This window comes from Alligator sinensis, unplaced genomic scaffold, assembly GCF_000455745.1.
Source record: "Alligator sinensis unplaced genomic scaffold, ASM45574v1 scaffold301_1, whole genome shotgun sequence".
Taxonomy (NCBI): domain Eukaryota; kingdom Metazoa; phylum Chordata; order Crocodylia; family Alligatoridae; genus Alligator; species Alligator sinensis.
Window position 1 is genome coordinate 512,888 of NW_005842035.1, and position 11,658 is coordinate 524,545.

Genomic DNA, 11,658 nt, shown 5'->3' on the forward strand with positions numbered 1-11,658 from the left:
CATAGCAAAAGTGTGCGGCTTTAGGAGGGTACAGGTGAAAGGACTGGTAATTTGAAGGATATAAAGGTAGGCTGGACACAACGCTGCAGTACGGGCCAGAAGGATCAGTCTTGTTCTGATGAGCAGATACACCCGGGCAGCAGTCTCCCGCACAGCTTTTGCACAGCCATGCCCTGATCAAAGAAAACCCTGCCAATGACATCAAGAGTCACATTAATTTTAAGACCAGAGACACAAACGAGTCCCTAGAAATAAGCCCGAGAACGCTCAGCCTTTATGGATTAAGAGCTGGTGTGAAATAGCAGCAATATTTTCGGAGGAGCCATCTCACTGGGCGTTGTAGAAAATCTGGACACGTCTTGAGAAATGAGGAATTACTTCTGGGAGGGCTGTAGTGCTAGTTAAACATCGGGTCCTTTCAGCATTACAAAACACTGAGATAACATTTGCTAGCGCGTACAGTTTTTCTTGCATAACTCGCCCGCAAGAATCAACTCGTTCATGCAATAAAGTATGTTCGTTAAAGTCAGTGACTTAGTTGGTTAATTGCTGCTTTCATCGGGGATTTATATTCGGATCCAGACCTTAGAAACATTAGTCTAGCGGCAAACAGCACACCTTTTACTATACATCATGTCTCCGTCAGCGCGGGTGAATGGCAGTATCACCGGCAAACAACATTTTGTTCGCCCTTATGATGCACATTGAACTTCCAGAGCCTCGAAAATCTCGCCGCTGACATGATGGATGACTTCGAGGCAATAAAACGCAGCAACTCCACAGCATGCCAAAAGAATTGCCTGAAATGCACTGACTCTTTTCTTTCGGGCCAGAGGGACATTGCAAACTGGACATCGATCGTGTCTGGAGGAGTCCTCAGACCTGTGCTCAGCGCTGACATCTCCATCACCCAGAGACACCGCGCTCCAAATTGCACAGGGAGAGGAATTCAAAAAAAGCATAACCAATGGCGGGGGCTTTATCAGGCCCGAGTACTCACGCTCTGAAAACTAAAGATTATGGAAGTCAAAGGAACAAGCTTGGTTCGTCATTGGGTATACGCTGTTTCTCCGTTACGGGCATGCTCATACTTTAATAAGCCATGCCAGTATGCTACGATCGATTGTTTTTCTTGATTTCCAACTAGGTATATTATTAAGCCTCTTTTTGCAACCGAGGATGGCAACTAAGAATTAAACGGTTGTGTGATATGAATAAATCAACGTCCACAAGCAGCCGCACAAACAGGCGAGGAATCATTAGACAAGGTACATTCTGTGATTGAGCTAATCTGTTCCCATCTCGAATTTTAAAAACGTGGGTTGATTCTCTAGGAAAAAAGCCTTCCTGCCGAGAGCCTCTCTAATAAAGATCGTTGTCTTCATGGTGATTATTTTTTTCCCTTTGGAGTGAACGAGATCCCACTGGAACAAAAGTTTGAAACAATTATCTCGGAGATCGGTAAAGCAAGGATGCAAACCCACCCCCACGCCGGTCGTTTCGGGAGTGGAAACAGTGGAAAGCGTTATGCGAACATGTTTTTCCCAACATAAAATAGTTGACTGCGTTTGAAACGTTCATGAGAAAAATTCATGCTTTGTCAATTTGGGGGATTTTCATGGGAAAAAAAAAAAAAAAAAGCCCAAAGCTGATATGTTTCTAATGAAATCTCCGTAGGAAGAAAAAAGCCACCGGAAACTGCCAATGAAGTGAAAAGCATGTGCTTTATTCTCTCCAAAATAATAAAAAACTGGAACGTTTTTGACTGCTCTAGCAAGGGGCTATTTTCCCCGTTACATCAAACTTAAATATTCCTATCCCGTTTCTCCTGACGAGTCTAGGTTTGGTCTTTCTCACCCGTGCTGGGGGTCAGCTCTCTCTGGGGTAGATGCAGGCAGTAGCACGTCCATACAGCGGGGCTGGGAGGCACCTCATCTAGCCCAGCCCCTGCCTGAGGCAGGATCAGCCCTGGCCAAACCATCCTGGACAAACTCATCGTCTAAACTCTACCTAAGACTTATCCTAAATATTGCTCAGTCATTCCAGGTAAAGGCGTGTTAAAAAACACCCAAAAGGATCTTGGGTGTTGGAGCAGCGGTGATCAACTTCTGGCCTGGAGGCCACGTGGAGCCACGCCATCCAGCCTACGTGGTCTGGGAATTTGGCAGCAGGGGAAGTGGCAATTAACCTTGACGCTGCTCCTCCATGCCGAATTTCTAAGTCCCGTGAGCCACATGACGTGGCCCTGCTATATGCCAGGCTAGTCCTGCACGCTGGATTGGGGGCGCCGGCTGCATCAGCCCCCAGCCAGTCTGATGCTGCATGCTAGACTGGGCCCAGTCCCACGTGCCGGATGCAGCCCACGCGCTGGATCCGACCTGCGGACCAAGCCCACCCTACTCATCCAACCCATGGGCGAAAAGGCTGGGCACTGCTGCACTAAGCCTGGCTCTCCCCTCGGGCGCTCTGCATCCGCCCTCTTCACTCCAGGCCCGAGAGAGTCTTCCCGGGAGGCAGGAAATTAATTCCCCAAACAAAAACCACCACCAAACGCAGGGGAGGGAGATGCAAAAAACAAACTGAAAGCTTTCATCTAAAGAGCCCTGAGGCCAACCACCTGCTTGCACTGGGCCTGGAGGGTCATCTGGATTTCAAGGATGCTTCAAGGAAAAATGGGGAGGGGGGAAGACAGAAAGGATGTGGACAAATTGGGGAGAGTCCAATGGTCGTGGGGCTGGGGGACAGGACTGGTGAGGAGAGGCTGGGGGAACTGGGCGGATTTAATCTGCGGAAGAGAAGACCGAGGGGGATTGAATAGCAGCCTTCACCTCCCTGCAGGGGGGCTGCAAAGAGGATGGAGCTGGGCTGGTCTCAGTGGGGGCAGATGGCAGGACAAGGAGCAATGGGCTCAAGCTGCAGTAAGGGAAGTTGAAGTTGGATATTAGGAAAAACTCTCTCACTAGGAGGGTGGTGAAGCACTGGGACAGTTCCCCTGTGAGGTGGTGGGATCTCCATCCTTGGACGTTTTTAAGAGCTTTTAGTTGGGATGATGGAGTTGGGGCTGGTCCTGCTTGGAGCAGGGGTTGGATTAGATGCGACCCACTGAGGTCCCTTCCACCCTCATTGTCTGTGATTGAATGATAAAACCTTTTCCTGTTGTCACCTGCCTGCAGAGGATGGGAAAGACAGGACCACGGACCTACAGTGATGTTCAGCCCCGTGCAGACCGAGCACAAGTCCCACACTTTGAACCCACGAGGAGCTAAGCGATGCACAGGGCTTCTGCTGTTCCGGGGGGACGTCCTCCCCGCACGGAGAGCCAGGCCAGCACGACTCGCCGGGCATTAGGACTCTCACGTGAGTAACGAGCTCTAGAAGCAAGCACTTGTCCCGATTTCCCCAACTGCTTCTTTCCTTTGTTTAAGTCTAGTAGGTAGCTGTTTAATTAGAAGTAATAAATAATGTAACCCTATAAAAGGTTTATTAATAAAACAATTAGAGCTGCCAAATTTAAAGCACTTAATCTTGGTCGGGCCATTTTTTCTCACTCTTCCCTTTCCTGAGAGCAGATCATGAATCTTGCCTGGGCATATATTTCAATGCGGCGAGCACAGCCAAGGATTTATTAGCTCTGGAAATCAATCAGGCAACCAGAGCTCTTATAATAATATTCCATCCATCGTGCGCGTTTCTCTTCCCAGGGTGCTGGATGCTCCCCTCCCCAGGCCTTTATTTGGGAAGGAGAAGACCGCAAAGCTAAGGGACCGATTGCTGCCCTTGGAATATGACTGTTCTTAAGTTTTTGTGCCGAGAAGACCCCTCTTGTATAGCAAGAGGCAGGCAGTCTCCTCCATGAAGGCCTTGCATTGTGAACAGGCAAGATAGGGAAAGCACGGATAATGGTGCTTATCCCCTATCCCCTTGGGCCCAGAGAGTGACTTGCCCAGGGTCACACAGGAAGCCTGTGGCGGAGAGACAGGAATGAACCCAGAGTACAGACCTTGTGCGTCTTAGTCCAGTGCCTTAACCACAGACCCATCCTTCCTCTTTCTGCGGTAAAATGCCACTAAAAATAAATCCTGTGCCCTCACGTCTTCACCTGAGCTCAAGGCCCAGCTGCTTGGACTCCATGCGAAGGAACGGTCCTCCGTGGCTGAATTTCTTTGTGCACAAAGCGGCCTTCCCACCTGCCACCGGTACTATGTCCAGCTCCAACTTTCCTCCACATCCCCGTAGCAGAGAGCGCTCTGGAGCTGCACGCCAAGCTCCTCAGCGGGCAGGGTTTGATCCTCAGTCCCCTCATGCTGCTTTCCCCAGCCCCCGAGTCCTCCAATCCGCAGGCCGGGTTTGCTTCTTGAATCAACCCCTGGCTTTTCCAGATATAAATCGGGTCCAACCTGGCCTGAACTCAGAAGCAAACATATGCTCGCTCTCATCTCCTTGCAAGAAATAAGCATGTCTGGGAAAGATGCTGCGTGCTCCCCGCAAACGCACCTTTCGGGGCCGGCCATCCATGTTGCTCTGAGAACACCAATAAAAATACTCAGGAAGGCATTCGGGCTTATTTTTGACCGACTGACTGTTTTACCGACAATGCGCCACTTCCACCCTTGACAATTATGCATCGCTAAGAAGATCTGGACCCGTCGCTGAACTGCCTAGCAAACACTGGCTGACCACGGGACTCCAGGAGAGCACGCTGCATGCACGCAGGCTGTTCAGTTGGATAGGAAAAGGGGGGAAAAACTCTGCATCCAGTCTGATGTGAAAGGCCTGTTTCAGCAGAACAATTTCCTTCCTCCTGCCTTGTTAGGTCAGGGGTAAAAATACCAATTCTGTCTCTCCTTACAAAGTAGCCCTTTTTCTTTCAATTCTCTCCACTGCTCAGAGCTGTCTAGAAATGCAGGTTTCTGTCTATGCTGCTTCAGTAACCTTCAGGCTCTGTTTCCCAGCTCTCCCCGGTGACTCACTGCATAGGCCAAGGTAACCCACCTGATCCAAGCAAGGTTTGGGTCTGCAGTCTGTGCAGATCTGCAATGCAGGCACTTCTATCCCTGTGGCTTAAAGAGGAGAAATGAGGATCAATGATGAAAGCTTTCCCTTGAAAGTTTAAGGGAATGGTGATCAACCATGATCAACCTTCTCCTTGAAAGTTTAAGGGAACGATGACCAACTTTCCCCTTGAAAGTTTAAGGGAACGATGATCAACTTTCCTTTTGAAAGCTTAAGGGAACAATGATCAACGATGACCAACTTTCCCCTCAAAAGTTTAAGGGAACGATGATCAATGATGACCAACTTACCCCTCGCAAGTTTAAGGGAATGATGATCAACTTTCCTTTTGAAAGTTTAAGGGAATGATGATCAACGATGACCAACTTTCCCCTCGCAAGTTTAAGGGAATGATGATCAACTTTCCTTTTGAAAGTTTAAGGGAATGATGATCAACGATGACCAACTTTCCCCTCGCAAGTTTAAGGGAATGATGATCAACTTTCCTTTTGAAAGTTTAAGGGAATGATGAACAACGATGACCAACTTACCCCTCGCAAGTTTAAGGGAATGATGATCAACTTTCCTTTTGAAAGTTTAAGGGAATGATGATCAACGATGACCAACTTTCCCCTCAAAAGTTTAAGGGAACGATGATCAACTTTCTCCTTGAAAGTTTAAGGTAATGTTGATCAACATGACCAACTTTTTTCTTGAAAGTTTAAGGGAAGTCAGGTCTAGTGCTCAATACTGCCGCTGAGTCTCCTTTCACTCCAGTACCTGGGGCTATGCTCTTGGACCAGAAGGATGTGAGTTTGATCCTGGCTGCGGCTGGCAAGCACCGAGAGATCTCGGTGACAAGAGTGATGCTCCTACATGGCTGTGTAGATGCACGCGTGCATTTTGATAGAAGCTACCCTCCACTATTATCCGGCTGCCATAAAAAACGCCAGCATCCCACAGGTTAAATTTCAACTAGCTTTTGGCTCTGTGGTAGAAAATATCTCCGTGTTATAAACAAAAGGAAGTGAGTTCAACGTCTGCGCCACTCTCAGCGCTCTGCAATAACAACATCTGGCTCGTCTTCCTCATTAAAGTTCAGTTCCTAAAAAGCCAGGTCAAGAGAAGCAGTCGTGTGGAATCGCTACGCAATTATTTGGTACAATAAGTCAACATTTCATCTCGACGGTTCGCTTCAGCAGTTCCTTGGTTTGCCTCTTTCATTCCAGGCCTCGCTGATAATCATCTGCCTTTGATTTGCTGGCTACTCAGCTCAGGGTAGACGTGGGATTAGTGCACTTCATTATCCAACACCCTCCTTCCCCTCCACTCCACCCGCCTGGGTAAGAAACACAGTACAGAAATCAGCAAAGACATCAAAAAATGATATTGTAATGAATACTCCATCATTCAGGATGCACTGTACGTGTTCATTTTTCCTGTCCATTTGCAAATGATGCACGCGAGGTTTCTTCTTTTGGAGAGAAAATAACTTCAATTATGTGTTCTCAACTAAAGAAACATGGAAATTATCTTCTTTTCAAAAGGTAGAATTAGCCCAATTTGGAACTGAAAGGCAGCCAGAAACATTTCTCACTGATATTTACTTTCCCTTTCATTTTTTTCCCCCTTCTCCTTCAGCTGCATAAAGTTTGCAGCTTTCTTCTCCTCTAAACACACCCCAATTTTTTTTCAGTAGTTGGATCAACCGTATCAAGGCCTTTCTATTCAATGGTGTAACAAAGAACCCAGTTTTAGAGGCAGTAATGGTCATCCAACGCAGCTGCAGCCTTTTGGACAAGGGAAGGCGGAGAAGTGAGACATTTCTTAAGAGTTCCTCATGAGATAGAAATATCGAATGATCTGCCTCGCTGACAAGAGAAGCAATGGATCCTTCCTACAGTCAAGGCTTGCGTGAGATCTTTTACTGAAGAGTCTCCAAAGCCAGGTGGAGATCCTTGGAAAGAAGTGGATTTGTCTAGCTGCTGGAACAAGTCAACAGAGTATAAAAACCCCTGGACATGCAAGAAATCCCGTGAGTCCCCTCAAAAAAAGTCACTTTTTGTACGAGATCAAATATGCGGTAATATCAAACAGAGTCAGCCCGTGCCCTACGGCTGAGTCCATTCCCATGGGCACCTCTTCATTTCAACCCAGGATAACTTTTGCAATCGTTTCTCCTACGCCCGATGAAGGGTGTTGGTGCTCGAAAGCTTGCAATTAAAGAATTTTTCTTGCAAAAATCTAGTTGGTCTAATAAAAGATATCACCTCGACCACAAGTCCTGATTGCTTGGGCCTTTGCAAGGATTTCATTTGCAAAGGTTTTAGTTAAACATAGAAATAGCCATCCGGGGGCAACCAGCAGCCCATGTAGTTTCAAGCCGGCCTCCAGCTGTGGTTAGTATCAACCATTTCCAAAAATATAACAGAGGACCGGTGATGGAGGCACTTATGGAATAACAAACCCCAGGAATATCCTACAGCCCTCGATCTTGGTTTGCTGGACACTGACTCACTGGGAGAGCTGATATCTCTTCCCGAGCTCCTAAGGCCTTGCCATTTCTTTTTAATCTATCCCAAATTGTAACCCAGGGTGTTCTTATGTTCAACTTTCAGTCCTTTTCAAATGTACCTGGTGCCTTGGCTTCAGTGATGCCTTGAGACCATGCCTTCCACAGGCTAATTGCATATGGTGTGAAATGAGTATTTCCTTGTATTAGTTCTCAATTGGCGGCTGTCAAATATTCCCTTATTTTGGGGTAAGGATGTAGGAAGAGCAGGGCATGCTGACTACAACTGAAAAAAGCAGGACCTTAAAGTTGGACTCTGCAAGAAGAGACCTAAATGGGTTACCCCATTTACAAGATCAGATCACATTTACTTAGATGCTTAAAGTACTTAGATGCTTAAAGGTAGACCGAGAGGCCAATTTTAGGCTCAAAGGCCATGATTTTGTGTGTCTGCAGAACTGTGAACAGTGGCTGCTGTAAAAAACAGCTTCAAGACACTGGCGGGGAGTCCAGATGCCGTTGCAGCTGGAGCGGAGGAGAGCGGCACCGATGTGGTCACGTCGTGCTGGAGATACGGGTGCCAGAGGCTGGGCTCCTTCCAGCGGAGGCCTGGGGGATTTCACTATTGAAACGAATGGGAGTTTGGACGTGAAGACCCACCGGACCAGCGGGATGCTGCTTCGGGCAGGGGGGTGGACTAGGTGACCTCGCGGGGTCCTTTCCAGCCCGACTTCCTGCAATTCTAGTACCATTCCCCTGGCAGAGGGTTGCTAATTAATCAGTGACTGTAAAACTCTCCGAGAGCCTAGGATAAAAATGACTATATAAGGGCAAACTGTTCTATTAATCATCAAAAAAATGGTAATAAATGAATATGACTATTTTGTCCTTGAATGCTGTGTTATTCTGCGATAGGCTGTTCTTGCCATCCCACGTGTCCTCACTAATGTGCTGGATCTGGAACAGCTGGGCTGTTTTTGCTGGATGATACAGAGGTTGGATAATCTCTAAATATTTATATTTGGCACTTGCTCTCCGCTCCGAACATGACTGTGTTAAACGACAGCTTCCACTTTCATAGCCTGTCACCCTTTTTTGCTGAATGCTGGGGTTGTGTGTCATGTTTGAGCATCGCAGGAGTCTCACTGCACTTTTTTTGGGAGCAAAGCTGGCTATTCTTAATTTTTTTAAAAAGTGCAAATCCTCTCATCGTAGCAGTCTGCCTTGTTAATGGAGGAAACACGAGCAGTTTAAACCACATGCCACTGAGACTCAGCATATAAATGCTGTGCTTGGCTTTCCATTGACTTTCTTTTCTAGACCTAAGCTAGCATAATGCATCCTTTTGTCCCTCCTGGTTGTGGGTGTCTAAACACCGTTGTTCAACATGTCAGTTGGGTTTTTCAAGACTTAAACCACATAAAATGGGGGGCTGAGGGTTGGCCGTATTAGTCTTTGCTATAGGAGCAATAGATACTGATACTTCAATCCCCCTTAAAAAAAAAACCAAACAAGACAGAAGCAGCTCCATGCTGAAGGTCAAGGTTTCACATTTTCTTGCTTACTGTTTTTGCAACCTGCCCTGCAAACTTCCCCTGGGCTCAAAGTCTCGTGGTATTCCCGGGACGAAGGACACCATCCCCGGGACTAAGGACACCATCCCCACATCTAAGGACACCACCCCCGGGACTAAGGACACCATCCCCAAGACCTGCACCATCCCCAGGAGTCAGGACACCATCCCCAGGTCTAAGGACACCATCCCCAGGACTGAGGACGCCATCCCCGGGTCTAAGGACACCATCCTTGGGACTAAGGGACTCTACAGGTCCAATGGTAGCTGCCACCGAAACCATGCTGCCATATCCCCTAACCACTTCGGCTTCCAGTACCAGGCCTCAAAGCACTAATTAATCAAGTATTAGTACCACTAAAAGGAGGAGATCAAAGTCTGCATTTCAGACGGGGCCTCCCTGAATGTCCAGGGAATCAAAAACTTGGCCACCAGGCTACTTAAGGAAGATATAAGGTGCTTTCAAACTGTCAGAGCCTCCTGCTTTCATGGCTCTGGGTCCTGCTAAAGGTGCAGAGGCTCTGTCTGGAGAGATGATGGAGAAGGGCTGTACTCAGGCACACCGGTGTCACTGAAGCCAGCAGGGAGATGACAGGAAGGCTACTGTAAAGGGGAACACTCCCTTCTCCAAATCTCTACACCCAGACATAAAATAAAAGGAGGACAAAGGTTCAACCTAACCCAGTTTACAGACGGAGAAAGCGAGGGCAGACTGATATCACGCCCTGCAAACTTAGCAGTGGAAGCAAGGATAGAAACCGATTTCCTTGGTGCCTGGTTCAGTGTGTTGGTGCTTTTAAGTGGACCCGAGTGACGCGGGAATGTGCCTGCGGTCAGCTCCTGCCATTTGGGGTTAGGAGACTATTTGCAAGATAAATGCCACCACCTGTGCCACAGTTCGGGTCCGCTGCCTGCTTAAAAAACAGGCTCTTCCAGCTGCAATGCCTTGGCAGGTAACAAAAACAGACGCGATGGCGCACGGCTCATGTTTGAAAAGAGAAATAAACCTCATCATTTTTAGAGACGCTAATTTTGCATGTGAAACTTGCATTCATACTGTATTAACAGTTTATATATAGCCCGCTTGCCAGATGCCTGAATATGCTAGAAAAGATACTTAAAGTATGCAAATCGGGTTTCTGTTTTAATACACAAAGAAACTTTAAAATCACATCACTTTCCATCAACAACACAGGTTTCAATCTCGTTTTTCTTTCGTGTGAAAATGTCGGCAGCAAACAAATGGTTAACCAAACGGGTTCAACCCGCTCTGTGCAGTCTCAGTTTGAGTCAGGGGCATCACGGGCCATCGCCCTTCTCAGGGCGCCACTGACTTAAACAGAGATTATGTGTCCTGCTTAATTAACATGTAAAAAAAATATTACAGTAAAAGTGTTGCTCATACTGGAGAAAGGGACAGCCTCGTGGTGGCACACAGGACTCCGGGGTTTCACTCCCGGCACCTTCCTCAACTGCTCCGCGCCTGCTCCCTGGGGCTGCGGGTGGGGCGAGACCGCTTAGCCGCCCCGCCCCGCCCCGCCCCGAGTTACGAGGCTGAACACACGAATGCTTGCAACGTGTGCCGAGACGCTTCACGGGAAAGTGCAGCGTTTTGTTTATTTGACGTGCTTTATATGCCACCCTTCCCCAAAAGGCTCATCCATAAAGCATAAAATGACACGAGCGTCGACATGAAATAGGACCTCCCGAACCGACGGGGCAGCCTAGCGCTGCCCAAATTGGAAGGTCTTCTTGTTGGGTAAATCTGATGGCTTTTATTAGACAGACTCAAACGGCCGGAAAAAATTCTTCTTTGCAAACGTCTGGATGCAAGCGCCCTTCGTCACGCTGAGGTCGGTGCTCTTCCTGGATGGAAAAATAAAGAAGCCGGAGACTGGTATCACAGATTCACAGCCGGTTAGGGCTGGAAGGGACCTTGTGAGATCATCGGTATCGAAAAGCATCCAGCTGGCAGCCTCGAGAAGGAGGAAGCTGTAGAGTTGAGGAACGAGGGCTGAGAATGACCCCCCGCGTCCTTCTGCCACGTAGACTTGGCCTGTCGAGGGCACTTGCAGGAGGCTGCTCTATAAGAAAGTGATGCCCTTTGCACATAACTTGCAGGGCGATGATCTTCATAAAGCATGGTGGGAGCTTTGAGCAGCGTAAGTGTGGACTACTCCATCTGCCTTTCAATGCTCGGGGGTCACAATGAAGTGTAAGGGAAGAGGCAGGCCCTTCAGTATGTAGGGTCCACGTGGTGTAGGACTAACTAGGTCAAAACCAGCACCTTGAATTGCCCTGGGAGGCACTGCAGAGTGGAGCACTTGGGTTACATGCTCCTGGCTACCCACCCCTGCCGGAAAGCAAGACACTATTGTTAGCCGTCGTCCTTATTCATTGACCTCAGCGGGACAATCCTCTCCCTTGAGTTTTGCATGGTTTATTAAATCTTCAAAGCAGCCACCTGTCCCCCCGCATGCCCTCCGACTGCCCAGGACACTTTGTGCTCGACATATAATGATGATGAACAGGAACAACCCTGACCAGAACAAAGGTGTCGCAGCGGCAAAGAGCATTCCTG

The 11,658-nt window shown here is 48.0% G+C and overlaps 1 protein-coding gene across 28 annotated transcripts in view; it reads right to left on the reverse strand.

The window, feature by feature from the left end:
• LPP (LIM domain containing preferred translocation partner in lipoma) overlaps positions 1–11,658 on the reverse strand; it is a 432,466-nt gene that overhangs the window by 105,577 nt on the left and 315,231 nt on the right. The gene's annotated exons all lie outside the window — the stretch shown is intronic.